Source organism: Paramisgurnus dabryanus, chromosome 2 (assembly GCF_030506205.2).
Source record: "Paramisgurnus dabryanus chromosome 2, PD_genome_1.1, whole genome shotgun sequence".
Taxonomy (NCBI): Eukaryota; Metazoa; Chordata; class Actinopteri; order Cypriniformes; family Cobitidae; genus Paramisgurnus; species Paramisgurnus dabryanus.
Window position 1 is genome coordinate 22,909,588 of NC_133338.1, and position 21,574 is coordinate 22,931,161.

The 21,574-nt window shown below is 38.5% G+C and overlaps 1 protein-coding gene across 1 annotated transcript in view; it reads left to right on the forward strand.

Moving 5' to 3' along the window:
• The first annotated feature begins 15,201 nt into the window (after positions 1 to 15,201).
• Positions 15,202 to 21,574, forward strand: part of htr2cl1 (5-hydroxytryptamine (serotonin) receptor 2C, G protein-coupled-like 1) — a 149,709-nt gene continuing 143,336 nt past the window's right edge. The window contains exon 1 of the mRNA XM_065248661.1: positions 15,202 to 15,411. The gene's annotated coding sequence lies outside the window, so the exon portion shown is untranslated. The remainder of the gene's footprint in view (positions 15,412 to 21,574) is intronic.

The window sequence follows — 21,574 nt, forward strand, 5'->3', positions numbered from 1 at the left end:
ACATAAATGTAAAGTTACTGGCAGCTAGTTGCCAGTAATACCCAGTAATACTGTAATTTCTGAAGAAATTTTATATACTTTTTATATAGGGGCACAACCTAACACTTTTTGATTTTGAAAAAAAAATATTTAAGTTCAGGGGCATCATTTTGTGTTGAAAAGTGGTGGGGACAAAAGATCAGATAAAAAACATTAGAGCAGGAGGGGAAAATATAAAATAACGGCCCATCAAAAATGGGCATAACACAGGCCAGTCAACAACATAACAATGTTGACTGCACATGTAACAGTCCCTGCAACACCAGCTCAACCGAATAGTGCCAAACCACCATACTGTAGAAAACAGCAGCGCGTTTAGTCAATGATTACAATGAAATTCATTACATATGTAAAAGAAGCATACAACGCAACATATGTGACCCTGGACCACAAAACCATTAGGTGGGTTAAGTTGTAACAAACAGAGGGTTTGTTGTAACACCTGGTAGAAAATTTTGTTTAAACACAAATAATTCAATACATTCATCCACACATTCATCCATCCATGATCCTTCATCTAACCATTCTTGTATTATGCATCAATGCATATAAATAGATTTTTTTAAAGGACTACAAAATGAAGACAAAAATGATAATTGTGAGTTATTTCCCTTAATATGGTATTACCAATTATCATTTTCATTAATAGTATTTGGTAACACTTTATTTTACGACCCGCAAAGTACCGCGTAATTAAACCGAATTTACAGCGTACCTATTTGTAACAACAGGGTAGGTAACCTGTAGGTATAAGGGAATAATATTTTAAGTTTGGGGTAATAAGGGGGTAAGAATATGAAGAATTATAAATTATTTATACTCTAAGTATTTTATAACAACAGGGTACCTATTGTAATATTACGTGGTATGTATGCTAGTCAAGTCTATGGGGAAATTATTTTTTATTTATTTTTTATTGTGAATTTTTCATATTGACTACTGAATGTTGTATACAGTCAATGTCTACGAGCCACATCGGCAAATAAATATAACAGAATATCACTTTTATTTTAGTAGCCTATATTACTTGCTTTTAATAACAAAAGTCCAGCTGATTTAATGTGGTTATCTTTTTTTTAAGGTAAGTACAATAAAAATAGCAACTTATTCCCTATTTACCAGGAAACTCCTACATTTGCGGACATATTTGAAGTGGTGCTTTGTGAAATTTCTTTAAGATGTTTTAAAAACATTCTACACTGTGGAATACGGCTGCGAGTGATATTAGCAGGATCCGCATGCTGGATAAGGTGACTGGTTTTGTTAATACATGACTCACGCATTTCAAACAATGTTTTTCAAGAAAGTTGCTAGCTAACGGTAGCAGGTTAGCTAGCACATAAGTAAGCCTAAAGTTATTAACGTAACTGGCTTAGAAAACTCTGTTTCTGTCAAGGCACAGTGAAGAAACATTTACTGAAGGCTTTCATTTATGTTTTTTATATGTAATGCAGAACAGCATTTGTGAGACGACATCAACTCATCATCCGAGTGGACAAGAACACCAACAGAGGAAGCCAAGCCGCAAAAACAATGAAAAATGGTCATGACTTTTTTTTTAAATAAAAGTTATGTGATAATAAACATTAAGTGTTGGCTTAATTATAGTGTTTTAAAGATGTTTTGAAATAAGTTGTTTTAAAATAAAAATAACAATATTCTGTATGTTTATGGTATTTACCCTATAACATTTATAACAAGAGGTGAACAAAGCACCACTTTAGTTTACAGCCCGCAAATATGAGAGTTACCTGGTACATACACAGAACAATCGGGGAATAAGCCCCACTTTAGTTTACAGCCCGCAAATATGTGCGTTACCTGGTACATACACAGAACAATCGGGGAATAAGCCCCACTTTAGTTTACAGCCCGCAAATATAAGAGTTACCTGGTACATACACAGAACAATCGGGGAATAAGCCCCACTTTAGTTTACAGCCCGCAAATATGTGAGTTACCTGGTACATACACAGAACAATCGGGGAATAAGCCCCACTTCAATTTACAGCCCACAAATATGAGAGTTACCTGGTACATACACAGAACAATCGGGGAATAAGCCCCACTTTAGTTTACAGCCCGCAAATATGTGCGTTACCTGGTACATACACAGAACAATCGGGGAATAAGCCCCACTTTAGTTTACAGCCCGCAAATATGTGCGTTACCTGGTACATACACAGAACAATCGGGGAATAAGCCCCACTTTAGTTTACAGCCCGCAAATATGTGCGTTACCTGGTACATACACAGAACAATCGGGGAATATGCCCCACTTTAGTTTACAGCCCGCAAATATGTGAGTTACCTGGTACATACACAGAACAATCGGGGAATAAGCCCCACTTCAATTTACAGCCCGCAAATATAAGAGTTACCTGGTAACTCCTGTATACATATACAGATCAAAGAGGTACAAGTTGCTATTATTTTATTGTGTTATATTTTATTTGCCGACGTGGCTTGTAGACATCAACTGTAGGCTATACAAAACACTTCATCAGGTAAGTAGCAAATATGAAAAAAAAAAAACATATTACACATAGACCATATTACCCATAGACGTAAGTCATACATACCACGTAATATAACAATAGGTACCCTGTAGTTATGAAATACTTAGAGAATAATTTTCCATATATTCTTACCCCCTTATTACCCCAAACTTAAAATATTGTTCCCTTATAACTACAAGTACGTACTGTAGAGGTACTCTGTTGTTACAAATAGGTACGCTGTAAATTCGGTTTAATTACGCGGTACTTTGCGGGTCGTAAAATAAAGTGTGCAAGAAGTGTGCAAAATTTCTATACAATGTCCTTTGCTTAACCCACTATTATACAGTGCAACAGTTATTGCGAAAGATACTTATATACAGGTGTAATCTTCATCATACCTAACATTATTAACATGTTTGGATGCATAAATGGCATAACATGTTTGGAAATAATGACAGCAGAGAAATATTTTCTACATTATACAATGATAGCAATGATTAATAACTTATTTTTACAAGAATATTTTAAGAAACCAGTCATTTTATGACTGCTATACTAAATAATCTCAGTCATAGTTACTGCTAACTGTTATGCAAGTTAGTGTCCTAGAGTTTAATATTAGTAAACTAAATATTAATTTCATATCTGAAAATACAGAACAGTATAAGACATACATCTGTTGATTTTCTGAGCAACAATGCAATTCAATAGACTTGACAAGAGGTTTTCCCGAGATTTGTTTGATAATGTTTGAGACCTGACAGGGTGAGGATGTAGTTTGTCTTACCTCCCTTAAACTCATCATCTCTCCTTTCTGCTTCCATTTCCCTGCTTTGCACAAAACATTTCTGATGTCCATCACATAAGCCAATAATGAACGAGTCAAAATAAGATTTGCATTGTTATTTAGAAACTTCCTTTAGTCTCGTCATGTTTTCATAAGCTAACTCACTCGCGTGGCGTCTTTTGAATGCGGTTGTGCGCGAATGAACGCAAAGACGCGCGCGTACATGAATACGTGCGTGCACGCGTCATTGCGACTGCTTCGTCGCTTTTACAAGCATAAATTCGTAACTACATTGCATATAGATCCGTTTTTGCCGCGATTGTCTTTGTAAAGGATTGCACTAGTTAACTGCTAAAATTTAAACTTGAGATTTACACCGGGGCACAAAAGATTTACACTTGGGCACGTGCCTGACTGGAGCTGGACCGGACACATTAAACCACATGTGGGTACAGAGGGCTGCTCACTTTAGCGCCTTTTTGCGGTTAAATTGTTTTAAATCACTTGAGTGTTAGCATTTGCAAGCCTTTGAAACACGTGCAAATGATAAACTTTTCCTATTTAAATTTGCGTATTAATCTGGCAATCACATGCAAGGCAAAGCGTGGGTCGTGATCCGTACGGATCAACTGCGACAGCACGACTGAACGATACAACGTCACCCATTCGCTACGTTCATTTTCGAAACTGGCAAGTTATCCACCTGGGTTGGATTTTGACTGGGCTAAGCCAATGTCAATCAACATTCCATCCAATCGGAATTTTGATACGCAGTCATGTTGAGTATCTATGTTCATCTAGCTGGCCATCCAAGAAACAAACTCGGGGGCCCTCTAGTGGCTCGGGGCTCCAAGCAGTTGCCTGCCTTGCCTGTTGACAAGGTGCGCCTCTGAATGTATAACTTGAGGCTTAGTTGTAACACTGTGTTACAACTAACCCAGCTGTGAAAAAATTACATCCCAGCTATCAGTTACTAGGTGTTGCTGACATGTTTCAAAATGGTTATGTTTTAGATAAAAAGACAGTGATTAAAGCAACACTATGTATTTTTTACCTTTAAATAATGTCTCTAAAATTATTTCAGTGATAGAGCAACTTTTAACTGGACAAATTGTACTGTTGCTGCAACCTGAGCAGCCTCCTAGCTACAAGCACACTCTGAAAGTGGCGGTGGAGGGTAGGAAACACAGCCCAGCCCCTCCCCTTGCCTGCAGAAGAGTGTCTGATACCAGGCACTGTTGCGCTTTTCAACCACATGGGGGAGCTGTAAGTCATTTTTACATGGAAACTACATAGTGTTGCTTTAAAAAAATATAAGGTTGGATTTGGTGACTTATACACCCAACTCAGAAATCGAAAAAAAAAAAACATAAGATAAAGAAATGTACTTTTATGCCTCCAAAACACTCTCTGTTTAACTCTTTCGCCGCCATTGACGAGATTACTCGCCAATTAAGAGAAAACGCTTCCCTGCCAATGACGAGAATTTCCATCTTTCCGAAATACCGCTATTATACAACTCGGAAGTAACGCCTCATGTGAAAGAGAAAGAACTCCGTGTGTTTTAAAGATCGCTCTTCATCTGATCTCTATCAAAAGATCTTCACAAAAATGCAATTATCTCAGCTTTTTGATCAAAATTGGGTGTTTTTGAAGAAACCTACCCATATTTGAGAGGTGATAAAAAGAGAACTAATGAAGGTAGGATGAAACTGTTTTTTTTTTTTAAAACAGAGGGTCTGTTCTTTCATTTGATATATTGTTTGTTTATATATTTAAAAAGAAGCATTTTCTGGAAGGCATTAAACTTTTGTGAAAATCATGAAAAATGCTGCAGCTGACTTTTTTTTTAAATGCTGGCGTTGAAAGAGTTAACATCTTTACCAAAACACATCACAACTTTTCATAAATTCAAAGCAGATCATCTTCTGACAGTAAGAGAAAAGGACCAAAAGCACAGATTGCTCAGTCCTGTATGAATATGTAAAGTAGCTGCGTTACAATTAACCCCGCGTTTGTTTGTGCCTCGCTCACCCCTCCTTTAAATTTGTTCAACATCCTGGATTGAAGAAGGAAAAAAATTGGATGCTGGTGTTCCAACAGAGCTTCGTTACAAAATCACAGCATCACCACAGAGAAGCCATGCTGGCTGACAAGCTTTTCCAGCTACGTATTGCTGTAAAACAGCATGGCTTCGCATGTCCACCCGCATAATCTCACCTGAACCGGCATGGAAATGCATGATGATCTAAGCTGGTCTTGCTAAAGCAGATAAAGCAGCAATATGAATCACACTTTATATCCACTATCAAAAGTCTGATTATTATGACCTGCCAGCATCCAGCTATCTCACCCTAACGCGACTAGCTAGAACATAACATTTCTAAAATCAGTGGTTCACCCCACTTGTTTATGTATGAAATTGACAGCTGCCTCACACCATCAGGAAAAGCAGCAGGTATTAACACCAAAAGTCCCTCTTTCTATCGTACACCCCCAAATCACAGCATGCAAAGACAGCGGATGATTCATTTTTTAAAAATGTGTTATTATAAATTCTTGCATGCATCAAATCTTGAGCTTTAATGAATGCAATAAATTCGTCCTCCACCTGTGAGTCATATTCAATATGTAGTGCAACTGCTGAGATGTATATCGTAGATCAACAAATCCTACTTAAACATGAGGCTTCACAACAAAATCTCCAATTTATAAACACCAACAAGCTGCAAAGAACTGATTTTATCTTTAAAAAGGTTCTGCTATATCTTATTTGTACAACCGTGACCATGATAAAGCCACAGTCAATTAATGTTCTTAAAAAGTAAGATGCTATCTGCAGGATTTCAGCTTAATATGAACTGTATGAGACAAAGTGAAACAACCTGGTGCAGCTCGCAAACACCTGTCACACCCCTGCTGGGAACATGAAAAATCGTGGGGAGAGTACACAGAAATGAAAATATAAATCGAGAAAGAAAGGGAGGGTGAGAAAGGAACTCTAAACAAACAATAAAACGGATAAAGAAGACTCGTGGCAAGCCAGATCAAAAAAATCTGATTTAGATAGTCGTAGATAACAAGTCGAACAACACCAAAATAAAACTATGGCATGATGATCTTGTGTAGCGTTCTTGATAAAAATTGCATGTCAAACATGTTCAATTCTTACTGTGATGTAACTGATGCAGAGCGACGTGCTACGCTTTTTGTCTTTCTCCAGGGCCCAGGTTTACTAGAACTTGTCACAGTTGTTATCTCCTGCCATAGTACAGGCTGTCAATCCAGGGAATTCTGGGATTTGGGCTTTACCTCAGTTAAACCTGGCATTGTACTCTATCATTGTTGGCATAGATGACTACTTTGCTCTAAACTGGCAGGGGGCAGAAAAGTTGAGGTGTGATGGTTTGTATGGTCTGTCAGACAGTAGTCTCTTTCACACGATAATTCTGGTAAATTACCCTGAATTTACCAAAATGAATTTATCAGGGCCAGAGTGGGACTCATTTCAGCCTTAGGGCCCTATTTTAACGATCTGAAACGCAAGTGTGAAGCGCAAAACGCAAGTGACTTTGTGGGCGGATCTTGGGCGCTGTTGCTATTTTCCCGGCGGGAAACTCTTGCGCCAGGCCCAAATCAATAAGGGGTTGGTCTGAAGTAGGTTCATTATTCATAGGTGTGGTTTGGGCGTAACCTCAAATAAACCAATCAGAACGTCATCCAACATTCCCTTTAAACGCAAGTGCGCAAGTTCCATGGCGGGTTGCTATTATTATGACGGATTTACCAGGCGCACGCCAGGAGCGGTTCACAGCCGAGGAGACCGACGTTCTTGTAAGAGCAGTCACAGACAGAGAAGTTGTTTTGTATGGGGATAGGAGAAACCCGCCCAAATCAGCGTTGGTTAAACAGGTGTGGGAGGAAAGAGCCACAATTGTCTCATCATCTGGCATCCTCAGGATGTTGCGCCAAGCGCTATAATGATGTCAGGAGACGGGGGAATCCCAAGCTTGCCAGCTTAAATTGGGAACGCCGTGTAATGGGAGGTGGATCTGCCTCCACACATGACCTGACGCCAGCAGAGGACATCGCTGCGTCCACCCTCACCGCTGAAAGTGTTGAAGGCGGTTTGGGGGCTTTAAAAACAGACCCAAGAAACGCAATTGCAGTCCAACCCCAAAGTGCACTTACAAATCCAGTTCACATACATTAAGGTTTCTTATGAAAACATTTTAATTATCATTTACATAAAATTAACATAATACAGCCACACAACAAACTTATGAAAATATTTTAATCATTATTTGCATGAGATTTTTTTTACGCAGCCACACAATAAATAAAAACTATCACCACAATACTCACCACAATGATCTCATGTGTTAATATTTTACTCCGTCGTGGACTTTTTTTTTTGGGTGGTTGTGTCTGGAAGCCACTCTTTGAGGGGGGGTACTGTCACGTTTAGTCCGTGTCATGTTTTGTGTCTGTTCTAATTATTATCACCTGGACATTCATTAATCACCTGATTCATTCCACCTATTTGTCATTTAGTCTGTGTGTATTTATACCTGTGTTTGTGCCATACTCACTGCCGGATCATTGTCGTTTCTACCATGTCTGTTCCACTTAACGTTTATCTATTTCTGTGTTTTACGTACCTGCCATGTTTTGATTCCCGTGTTTTATTTCTGGTTAATTTATTAAATGTTATTTATTCACACAAACTCTGCACTTGCGTCCTCACTTCCTCACTCCTGCATCTCAATCATGACAATATCCTTTTTGATGCTGTCCGTATCAAGATGTGCTCAAGTTTATTTTAAATATAGACGCACGGCCGGTAAGCGCACTCAAATATAGACGCATCTGAAACAAAACTCGTGTTCACAGACGAGCGCTTTGAAAAGCAGAAGAAAGCGGCGCGTCCTGCGTTTTCCATGCGTTTTAGATGTTATGAACCCTAATGCAAGAATTCTCCCAATAAGTGGTCGGGACTCGGGACTCAATCAACTTGGGAATAAAGCAGCGAGGTTATATCTCACCCGCAAATACACGAATGGGGCTGATGTGAGTACTGGCAGCCTACGGAAAGCAACCTTCAACACGGAGGCATGACAACGCAACACACGTGACCCAAAAAACAGACCGGCAGAGTGATATAGCCGATGATTTTTATATATGGGGATGATTAGTAGGCCAATGGGCAAGTTTGGCCAGGATGCCGGGGCACACCCCTACTCTTTTCGAAGGACATCCTGGGATTTTTAACAACCACAGAGAGTCAGGACCTCGGTTTAACGTCTCATCTGAGCTTTTAAACAGGATAGTGTCCCTATTACTATACTGGGGTGTTAGGACCCACACAGACCACAGGGTGAGCACCCCCTGCTGGTCTCACTAACACCTCTACCAGCAGCAACCTGGCTTTCCCAGGTGGTCTCCCATCCAAGTACTGACCAGGCTCAACCCTGCTTAGCTTCAGTGGGCAAGCTGTCTTGGGCTACAGGGTGATATGGCTGCTACCAGTAAATTACCAGTAAATTACCAGTAAATTACCAGTAAAGACTGCATGTGTGAAAGGGACTAGTCACTAGTGGCTTTGGATTATGCTTTATATAGAGTTATATGGACTAGTTGTATGGTGGAATATGGGATCTGGGGATGCCTGCTAAATGCAACCCACACATAATGTATAATGGGACTGACTCAGCCCAGTCCCAAAAGCCTCACCAGTGAAAATATTAGTAGCATTTTCAAAATGAACCTCTTATTTTCTCTTCAATTTGAATTTTAAAGGTTTTTTTTTACCGTGTACACGATGCATCCAGCCAATTTTATAAATATTATTAAAGCTCAAATCACCTGGATTGTATAGTGAGGTACTTTCTATCAGTCATGCACCACAGAGTAACACAAGCTTGCCAACCTGTGCTTCTTTCAATGCTGCCTTCATTGTATTACCTGCCAGCTCTCTCCCATTGAAAACGACCACGTGTAGCGTTAAACAGCCTTTATGCAAACATGCCCTCAGCCTTTAGAGACGCGTGTTGCCTGTGTGGGTCTGTGCGGCGTGTGCATTCAGCTACATTAAAATCGTGGGTCAGACAACAATGCAAACTCAGTTCGTGTCAGATAAGTGTGGCTGCCGTCTCCTTTGACAAAACCCCAGATGATAAACGAAGCAGCATTTGGTGTCTTAGCAGAATAAGCTCCTGTGTCATCACATTTAATAATACATGTTTAATCTCATTTTCTCTCCTTGCACTAGTGATTCTGTCCTAGGGGAGCAAACCGAATTTAACCACATGTGTGTCTGCCAAGGAGTTTGCTTTTCACAGGTTTTTTTCTGTCTCTTCTCTCTAAACACTCCCAATTGTACAACAACTGCAAATGGCAGGAACACATGAACCAATGTCTGCCCCAGAAACCTTGTGTGAGGACGGGTCTGTACAGTTTCCATTCAGATATATTTAATGTGTTTGCCCCCCTCTCTTTCACTCACTCACTCGCTCTCTTTATGCCATTCTTTTTCTTTTAAAGAAAAACTAGGGCAGTCTGTTTTCTAAGAAATCGGCAGTGGGTGATTTGAGATAATGTGGCGACCCATTCAAACTTGTTTACTTCAGCAAGGCCAGAGTTCTTCACATGGCATTAGGCAAGTTAAACAGGGTAAGAGGAAATCAGGTATTTCTAATCCATTTCCGAGATGCTAAATCTCTGCCCCGCACAAACAGTGACGTATGCAAGTTTTTTGTTTTGGGTATAGGGACACTGAACTATCTAAAGCAAAGCTCTGTAGAGATTAAACTGGATAGTTTACCCACATAATAAATTATAATCCTAAGAATCTGAGAGGATTATTTAAGATGGACTGGTGGATGAACTGGGATAAGTACATTCTGAATGTGTGGTAGTACTCCTGAAATGCTTTCATTAAAAATTATTTATTAGAGTTTAAGTCAGTCCATTCTGTATTTCATGGCAGAATGTTATTACAGACTTGATGTTATTACAATGATGTAAATGTGTATTAACATGGTTATAACAGTATTATGTTACATGTGGTAAATAATTCCAGTCCAGTTTATCTTCTTTGAGCCTGAGAAGCTGTTTAGTCTGTGCGACCTGCACACACACAACAATCCTCACTATGACAAGACGAACGGATCGATCAGTCAAGCTTTCAGATGTTTAGCCCAGGGAGCCCTGCTTTTAAACCTCTTACCTCCAGACCTCAGGAGTCTAGCTCCTGCTATGTTGTCTACTGACACAGCTACTTGGATCTCACTGTCAGAGTCAACCCTTGGTCATTTACATGATTTGTGTGGATATAAGTCAATTGACATTATGTTCGCTGCCCTGGAATAATATTCCTAGTCTGTGATTAGTTTCCAATTCATTTTCATGCCTTATGTTGTAGTACAAAGGGAAAAGATTCACCCTAGATCAGTGGTTTGAACCATCAGCAGTACACATTTTAGATACAAAGAGACAATGCATTTATATCTAAATAACCATACATTTTATTTTCTAAATTACACCTATTGCATTTTTTCACAGTGTAAAAATTATATAGAATCAACATACATTTTACATACATTTTTATGTTACTTTAACTTAACAAATTAAGTTACCAATTTCTTTCAAAACAAAGAAGTTACAACTTAAAAATAAAAGGTTTAATTGACTTTGAAAAACCGTTGAAAAACCAAGTTGTTTGCTACAGTGTGGTATATGGAAACAAAAATGTATCCAACACTGAAAACAAAAACACTGGTTGCACATGATTAAATGAAGTTTAACTTGTTGAATCTACGTTATTCGAATTATGTACACCCTTTCAACAAGACTGAATCAAGTTTTTTTATTAAATTAGAGTTAATTTTATTTTAAGAACTTAACTTAATTCAATCATGTGCAACTGGTGTCCACAAGTTTTTTTCAGTGAAGTATGTAAAATATTGTTTTTTAAATTGCCTATATATCTCAATATAAAACGATATGTGACCCACTGTCAAAAAAATCACCATTCTTTTGTTTTAAAGGCCCCCTGACCTAGGTGTTTTCAGCCATATAAAAATTGTCTCTGGTATCCCCAGAATGTGTCTGTAACGTTTCAGCACAAAATACACCACAGGTCTTTCATCATACAATGTTGAACATGGCCATTTGTGTCTGCAATGAAAAACTTGTCTGTGTTTAAAGGGACACTCCACTTTTTTTTAAATATGTTCTTATTCCAGCTTCCCTAGAGTTAAACATTAGATTTTTACTGTTTTGGAATCAATTCAGTCTATCTCTGGGTCTGGCGGTACCACTTTTAGCATAGCTTAGCATAATTCATTGAATTAGACCATTAGCATCTACTCAAACATAACCAATAAGTTTCCATATTTTTCCTATTTAATACTTGACTCTTCTGTAGTCTCTTCTGATATTATGAAGTGCCCAAAAATAGTCCCCTGCTATTGAAAGTAACTAAGGGAACTATTTTCGGGCACTGTGTAATATCTTTGTGCCTCCTGCAGCCATGTTACACCAGCAAAGTCCTTGATTATTACGACAGAATGAGAGTATAGTTCCTAGACATATCTACCTAGAATATCGCAACTTTTAATTTTCTGTCGGTCTTATTGTGTGACTGTTGCCGTTTAAAGGAGATTGCACAAAGAAGCCTAGATGGATTTGTATAATAACAAGATGTTTCTGCACACACACTGGCGACTCACTTTCTGCTAGAAACACATTAAAAGGGCATTTTTTAGGTTAGGGGGGCTTTAAACTTCATTAAGGTCCCTGTTTTTCCAACTTACTAACAAGTTTAAGCATTTTAGCATCCAACTCAGAGACTTCAGCTATACCTTTTCTTATCCCTTTATTCCTTATCAATTACACCCTCTAGTCTAGTTTTGCAAAATATGTAAAGTGTTATAAAATGAAAGATTGATAATTTGTCAAAGTTTCGCTTGTAACATTTCTTTATAGGAAAATGTATGTAATGTTTTACCTGGAATAACAAGTTTAAATCATTTGCATGCAATCTTTCAGTTTCAGCCACAACCAACACTGTGGAAACACAAGGATGCCATCACAATGCTCAAGTGTCACACAGTATGTTGAGTTTAAACTGTGTTTCAGAAATTATGATTACACTGCATGTGTTTGAAACATTCTGAGAGCTTAAGCACAACCAGTTCTATTCTCTTGTGGGAGATATTTGCATGTGATATAACAGGGGTGGGATAAGGGAAGGGGTTTAGGGTCTGGAAAGAGAGAGAATATGCACTGTCACTCAAGAGAGAAAGAGAGAGAGGGAGGGAGGAGGGGCTCATCCCTGGGCATTTTACTTGCCAATTAAGAAGTTGCAAGAAACAAGAAGCTTCTCCAGAGCACAAATCATTCTAAGCGCTACATGGTGCTGAAGCTGGGCAAACACGCCGGGAGATCAATAAGGAGACCATTAAATGAGGTTGGGTTTGTGCTTTGCCTTTTGTAGTGTATTCAGTTGTGCATGAAGATGGGGTTGGAGGTCAGTGGGACTTATATATAGTATAAGGTTTTTCTGCTGTGATGAGAAAAAAGCCTGGACCCTGGGGGCAGGGTTGCCTCCCTGTCAAGAATCAGTTCTGATAACCTGGCTCTTAATATTTAATCATCCCTGAAAAAGTAAGCCCAGATCTGCATTAAAGAAATCAATTCCTCTAAGCCATATACTCATAGCTGAGTATAAAGCTCAAGTTCAAACAAGTTCAGGTTTTTGTAGACAAACAATGCACTGTCAAAAAGTGAAAAAACATTATTGTCTTTACAGAAGATCACGCTTCTTAACTTATTTAACATGTGTATTAGCTTAAGAATATATTCCATTGAAGTGTGACATCTAAGGATGTATTTCTGAGATGCAAATGTTTAACTGCGACAGCATAATTTGTTATGGCATGAAGACGCAGAAAGGATAATGGCAAAGAAATGGTGCTCAATTACTTGTCGCCTTTATTCTAAGACAACTCATTATAAGAGCACCTTCTGTTTTCCTTTTCTACGTAAACTGATTTCTCACCTCTGCAATTTTTTCCTGGCTTTCCAGCATTTTGACAGTATTTGTTTTGGGTTATTTGTATAATAAGGCCATGGGGTTTACCAGCAGTTGTAAATGGAACAAGCTGAAATCATAGCATAAGGTGTCCACAAGAGAGGCTGTTCAAACCTTGGTGTTCAAAAAAAGTTTTATACAGACTATTTTCCCTCATCTTTCACAATTTTTGCCATCTTTACATTTCCTCAGGGTGAGCAATGTGGTGCCATTATGCGTGAAGTTTTGTTTGTTTACATGAATGTATTGGTAGAGATTGGTAGAAGGACTGCACAGAAAAATTAATGTATACTCTGTACAGATGATACACTTACAGATGTGCATATTATGTGGCTATTAATACTTTACCTTGACACATTCTCTATTCTCACTGTAAGTCACGGTTATATATATACAGTATGTGTGTTCATGCATGTGTGCGAGAGTGCATGCTCGTGTGAAAAGGCAGGGGGAATCATTTGACATTCTTCAAAAGTAGCTTTTCTGAAAATGAGACAAATTTGCTTCAAATCTTCCTCGTCATTGTTGAGTAGTCTAATGATCCAGTCTGCTGGCTAAGGTATGAGAGAGAGAGAGAGAGAGAGAGAGAGAGAGAGAGGCAAGATTACATTTCAGCCATTTTGATTACGATTTGTATGTGAGTGTGCGCGTGTGTGTGTGTGCCTGGGCAAGAGAAATGATTTTATACTCATCTCCATGGGTATGTGCTCATCACCTTGCATAAAGTTCACACATAGGAAGTGATGATAGAGTGTGTAACCCAGAGCTGAACTTACCGAAGCCTATGGTTGTGAATTTTTGCATTGCATCCATATGGCAATTTCAGTTTTCTCCAGCCTACAAGTATCCCAAATAACGAGTGTCAGCTTTTATGATTATGAGCTTCTTGAAACATTTGAGCTGGATGGAAGTGACCTTTAAATCCCATTAACTTATTTCATATCATAAACCTGCTATTTTGTTGCCCTAATCCTCGAACCTCGGTGGAGTTCATTTGGACTCTACGTCTTCATTCGATCTGTCCTAGCATGGCTTTAGGGTGAAGCTTAGGTCCCTGCTGTTGTCACAAATGATATGTCAGAGGCAAAGCGAAGCCATTTGTAGGAGCCATGCCGGGTCTGTATAATTTAACACGCTGCACTCAGCACTAGGCTGGTGCCAAAACGCTCAACTGCTCAACTCTCATCTAATCGTATTCCGCTCCGCACAGCATCATGCAGTTCTTCATAATTGGCTCTTTGACCATGTGTTTTGTTAGGTACGATTTGTCATTCACGGTAAGATACTAGATCTTATCGTACACAAGAGGTCCTAAGGCACACTGAAGTCAAGGGTGAATTTTTGTAAACATGTCAAGGTCATGCTGCACTCACAAAATATTGGTATGTAATAAAAATACATATATATTTTGAAAAATGATTACTTATTTTGAATTCTTAGTGAAATGTGACCTGGGCACGTTTGTGAGTTTGATCCATTTGCTGATGAATATTAAGTAGTTTTAGTGCCATTTAAAAATGGACAAAAAAGGAGAATTTCGATGTATCAACTGCAGTTTAACTTAATAATAATATAAATATTGAAATGATTGTGCCCACATTTAAATCTTTTGGATGATTAAAAAACATTAATGGTTCAATCATTGCATATTTCGAGTAATTAAGACTGTCCAGTCCAGCCCTTAAGGTATACAAGCTGGCTAGCCACCACCCTCGCAATCCGTGGCCGTGCGCCAGAGCACAGCTGCATAGCAGACAGTCGGCGGATCTGCGCGCGTTATTTGGTATGCGGCGGGATGCAGCCAGTGAACGACGCGCGCGCGCTCTCCCTGCGCTTCAGTGTGAATGCGCGCGATCCTCGTCCTGCCACTGGCTCGCGTTCTTGAGGAATTCGTGATCAATGAAACTGAAAGACAAAAAAAATCCCGAGTGACAAGCCCGAGAATGCCCCGAACGCCAGGTGAGGGAAGAAAGACACTTTCTTAATGGGTGAGTTACATTTACCATTGTTACACGTGCGATAAAACACTTGTGGCTGTGCTTCTATAATTCGCTATAGGATAACATGTATCTTTTTGCCAGCTTATATCTTTATATTATATCATTTTGGGACTACGCGCTCCAGCGTTTTGGAACGGATTTTGGTATCTTTCCTCATGCGTATTTTGTGTGGTCGGTGACTCATCCATAAAAAAGTAAATTAAAGTCAGGCTGTGCTATCCTTTAGAGTAAGTTATATTTGCAAACAGGTCAGAGTTGAAGAATGGTTGACAAAAGATATACACTTTCTTATTTTTTTTAAAAACAGAATGAATAAAAACTTGAGCTCTATTTGGCGACTAGTAGTTAGTTATCATGTGCCTATGATATATAATGCACATTGGGAATTGTATGAATGCTCTTTTACTCAAAATAATTACAATTGAGGATTCTTTTGTTTTTAGTTGAAAGATTGACCAGGTATACTTATTTGCGTTATGAGATATTACTGAACTTTTTAATCTACCGTCTGCGCATCACTTACATCCATTACGCATCTTATTAATCAAGTAATATTAACTCATTAAGTTTAACATTTGCATGAAATAGTGTCATGACCTTAAACAAGGCACTCGTCACTGTTAATTCAGCGACAAATGTAAAATGAATTCTGTTTCTCGAACAACTGCGTGTTTGATAAGCAGTATAGTTTTACACGGTCGTTCAGTCAATATTTAGAGGCGAAACGAGGATCTAATCGGTCATTTTTCACTATATGAGCAGTTATGATTAAAAGTAATAATTTTTTCATGGTTTGTGATCATTTGAGTGGGATCATTTTGAACATCATTTGTAAGCTCTGAATTTATGACTCGTGTGTTTCAATCTCGTATTTTATATGGTGACATTTTGCGACGCGCTCTCTAAGATTCCTTTCCTAAATGAAAGATAATCAGTGTAATGCGTAACAGGAGACATGGAGAGGCGCGCACCTGAGAGAAAGGTAGAGGACATCAGGTTCGAAAAGTGGACATTGCAATAAGATAAGATGACGCAATACGACTGACATCATCCGAAGACGCGTAATCGTGTAACACATAGTCTTGATCAAGACTGAAATTACTACAAAAGTGATTGAATGGCATTGAATTATTCAGTCTGTTATTGAAATGAGCACCCAGCAAACATCTTTCCAGACATTTTTGTCTGCTGGTTGAGGATTAAATTGATTGAAACATCATCCCATTGTAGTAGAGGAAGGCGTGTGTGTGCGTCCTGTTGATGCAGGATTTTAGCTATAGAATTCTTTTTCTTTTCATTAGCCCATTAAAGCGATGCTATGTTAAGCCCTGATTTCATTGTACCACTGCAAGCTGATGTTTTAAACAATAGCAACACATAATCATATGCTTGCATGCGCTCTCTCTCTCTCTCTCTCTCTCTCTCTCTCTCTCTCTCTCTCTCTCTCTCTCTCTCTCTCTCTCTCTCTCTCTCTCTGCTAACAACACACACACACACACACACACACACACACACACACACAGACACACACACACACAAAGGCGGCTCAAAGGAAAAATATTATTTCCTATTTAAAAAGTATATTATTCCCCTGGGTTAGATTTCAACGTATACTATATATATATATATAGTCTCAGTAGGCTATATATTACATCCTAGCTGATCTTGAATCAACTTTTTGATCTTGACGGGTAAACTATTAAGGATAACAACTGATCTAGAGTGAAAACCCTGGAGAGAAATTGATGATGTGAGGCTGGTGCTGGAGTGTGTTCTGGTGCGCGCATTGGTTTTATGTTTAATGTTCTGATTCTCTGCGGGGTTTCTCTCATAAATATGAATTGGCATTAGGGTCTGTCAGTGGGGCCTGCGTCTGTGTTTAGTCAATGTTCTATCAGAACTGATTGTACCCAGTGGGAAGGGCTTTCCAACCAAAATTGAATGAAACCCCATAGAGTTTGTGGGGACATTGCTTTTGCTATTTTGCTAGATATTAACATTTGTTAATGTGGCTTTTGTTGTTTGTTGACACTTTTTTTATGTGTTTGTTTTTGCTAACAACTTGAGCACATAGACAGTGGGGTAAAGAACATCTATAATCTTAAGCCTGATCCGCCTGATTTTCCTGACAGTAATTTCTACATTGCATTCTGGAATTTCACCAGCTTTGAAATGCTATCTTTTTTAATTTCTTGGTCTAGAACCTAATCCTAGTCAAACATGTCTGATCGGACAGACACGTGCTGTATGACAAAATACATACAGCTGGTGTTGGAAAGGCGTCACGTGCAGTCACCGAAGAAAAATCCTTTTCTCTCTATCTGCCATTTTCTCTACTTTTCCCCTCTATCCTCTCCACATTCCCGGTCTCATCTGATCTTGTCATGGTGTTTTCTGTTAACCATGTCCAAGGATTATGGCACCCGAGACAAGCTTCAGAAACATCCTCCCTGTCACGCTGCTGCTCTCTAGGGACTAAAGACATCCCAGATCCTTTGACACAATGTGGGGGTGTTTCTCTGGCCTTATCACCCCGAGTTAGTCTTTCTGAGGGGTCAGAATACAGGTGAGAATCCATATGTCATATATCTTTCCTGGGCAACATCAGTGCCAGGACAAATCACACAAAAGGGCACTGTGATATCCAGATAGGGCATTCGCTTGTCACTCACTTTTGATTTTTTAAAGTTTATTATTTCTATAAAAACACTATTCATTTTACAAACATGAATAGTTTGCTTCATATGGCTTGTGCTCAAAGAGTAGAGAAAAGTTCACACTTTCTGTGTAACAAAGACTTTCATCTGAAAGGCGATTGACTGACCGGAGTGGGAAAAATATAATACTAGACCTATTCCTCTTCAGTACTTGAGAGTGTAGAGATGTTTTTGCTACTGTCAATCCTTCTCTCATCTTTCCTCTCACTTGGCTTGGCAAGTAAGGTGATCTTGTGACATATCTGTGGAGACCCCTTTTCATCTCTGCAGCCTGTTTCCAGTTGTTCCACTTTTTAACTTTAAGACTGGTGTCAGCAGTTTGGATCAGAACTTTGGCTTGGAAAGCACAATTCAGTATTGGCCTGGTGTACTGTATACTCTCATTAACATATATTCAAATTGAACAAAGTGCCCTTTTTTCTCAATTCAGTTCGCTGATGTACTCTACATCAGCAAAATAGCCTGAACCGTATCAAATAATGCCCAGTCCCCATTAGCAGAAGCTTAGAAGTGTTGATTTGTATATATTTACAGCTTTAGCTCTTGTAAAGAGTAGCACATTAAAGCTCTTAAACAGAAAACTGTAGTGCTGTAAAGAAAGCAGATATTCCAACGTGATCTCACGAGAATACGTGTGTACTGTATTTTTATGTAAAGTTTAGTTGTACCACATGTTGATTTACTTACGTTTTCATACACACTTATGGACGTTTCACACGGTACGCGGCAAGCGACAAAATCACGGCGAGGCTACAGCTTTTCTCATGTAGTGGAAGCGGTCTGTGCAGCATTTAGTGCCAGTCTGTTTATCTTCAATGGCGCCTGCCATGAAGAGCCGTGTCCGTTAAAGGAATAGGATTTTGGGTGCACGAGCAATGCGTTCACTTCCCTTTACGAAAATTAACCATGGTTTTACTACAGTTAAAACTATAGTTAAACCATGGTTACTAGTAATCAATACACCAAAAAACCATGGTTACTACACTTTTACCATAGTAAAATCGTGGTTAATTTTCGTAAGGGTCTGTAACCGCCCCCCGTTTTGCCGCTTTCCGCACGTCTCATATTGAAAAAGAACTAAACACTTGCAGTTGCCGCGTACCCTGTTTGAAAACGCCCAATAAACGCATAACATCAACGTATCTAATGGACTAATACGTATTTACGTATTGCAGTTTTAAAACATGGAGATTTAAAATGAATAGCGGCTTTTGGCATTTCTTATTCATATCAATGACATGTTTTCAGGCGTATTTTCTGACTTATTTATTTATTTATTTATTGTTTACTTATTGTTTTTTTTTAGTTTACTTAATTACCTAATGAAATGTTCATGACTTTCAGAGAATATCACAATATAAAACAAGACTACACTTTGAAACCTTAAAATGAATAACATTTCTGTAATCACTTAACCATTTTGTAATATTTACTTAAGTTTGCCATGACACACAAAACGCGTTTTCTTCTATGCAGTCTTCTCCTATGCAACAATAATTATATCAAAACAAAACATAAATTCACAAAAAATGTATTATTATTATTATTTATTTTAATTATTTGCTGTGATTCACGTCTGCGAGGAACAGATCCAAATTCAGCCCTTTATCCTGCGATCTTGATTCCAGTTCTCACCAGCGACTGTAATCGTCAAATCTCACATTCGTTATGAATTTGAATTCAAATACCGCGCCTCAATAAGCTTTACCACACATTGCTTTACAGCAGTAAAATCAAATGCTTATTGGATCTTGAAACTCTTTTAGGTAGGACTGTATTAGCGGCTCAAATCTTTTAAAAATGCTATATTGTTATTATTGTTACAAAAATGTCCCTACATAGTTCTTTCCATTACATTGCTGAATATAAATAGAATACATTATGTATTTTTACAGTTTTGTATAAAAAGGGTTTGGGTTTAGGGTAAGGTTTGGGGTAGGGTTAGGGTGGTAACAGTATCGTTGAAATGGTTAAAGGTAAATTCAACAGCAATCTTTATGTTATAAAAGATTTGTAAATGTTTTAAGTTTTTTAAATGATCATCGAATATGGGAAAATGCATAGTTTGACATCCCTAATTACTACGTATTAACGGTTAGACCAGGCTGGATATTCGGACCCACGTATCCCAATGTGTCAGTGGACATGTGCAGGGTGCGTGACCATGTCCCTGAAACGAGGCAATGCTTGGATGCCTCTTCATCTTCTCTGGTCTTAAGGAACCGTTCTATTAAATGTCACAAATGGCTTTGACAGTTCTGAGCGAGGTGTCTGCTTTTAAAACATGCTGCAGTCTAGTTGTAAAACAAGTCCTCCCAGCTTAAAAATACATTAAAGGATAACATTGTGTGTATTTGCAAATTTGCATCTGTATACACAAGACAAAATCAATAGAATAAGGAAGTAGATACCCATTTACATTTGCTTATATACTGTAGTAGATACTTTTATCCACAACAACTTACAATGCAAAGCATATTGAATAAAAATGATGGCTAATGTATGGAAATAGTCCTTTGTGGCTTTGATGTAGCCCATTATACACTCTCACACTGAATTGGTATAATCTGTCCATTATACTAGACTTACAAATGTGAGACTTCTGAAGGACTAACACCTGTTAAAAACACATTGCAGGTCACCAGTATGGTGTTTACACAGGCTTCCTATGTGGTCTTACCAGTAAAGCCGGAGTATAGTCTGTTTTGTCGAAAGCACAGCTTTGCAAATTATAGTTTATTTGACTCATACGTGTACACAGACGTTCGATGCATGTGCATTGCGCCATAATGCAATGCATCTCATGGGCTACATACTACTCTCTCCTATATGCGAATGCATGACCTACACATACAATGTACACACGCGCACTCCTCTGATGATGAAATTGCGTCGTGTACTGTACACGGACCCTCCCTTACGCATTAAAAGTTAACCATACTTCAGCCTTTAGAGTTTTTTGGCAACCAGAAAGACCCTTCTCCAGCCTGCACGATCCAGCCTGTCCCAGTTTTCGAGTTCTTTTCAGCTGGGCAGCAGACACTTGGCTATTTAGTATTTGTAAACTTTGAATAGATAAATAATCTTTTTTGCTCAAAAGTATGTTTGAAACTTTAGTCCAGCTGCTACACATGGACATTATTAATTTGTGCCTGTTTAGTTTAATTTCCAAACAAGCAAGGCACCTACAACTAAACAATGGTCTTGTCTATATTTTTCGAAAGTTAATCTCAATTTTATTTCGGTGTTCTATTTGAATGTCTTCTTTTTTCAAAAGTAAAAAAATCCCAATGTGTTCCTCACATTTTTTCCATAGTATTTACTGGAAATACTTTAGCTGGTGTCAACAGCAATTTCTCATATGCATTCTGTCTGTGTCTAACATGGGAGGGTTATGGAAAAACACACAGAGCTTTGGACTCTATACTGTGTGT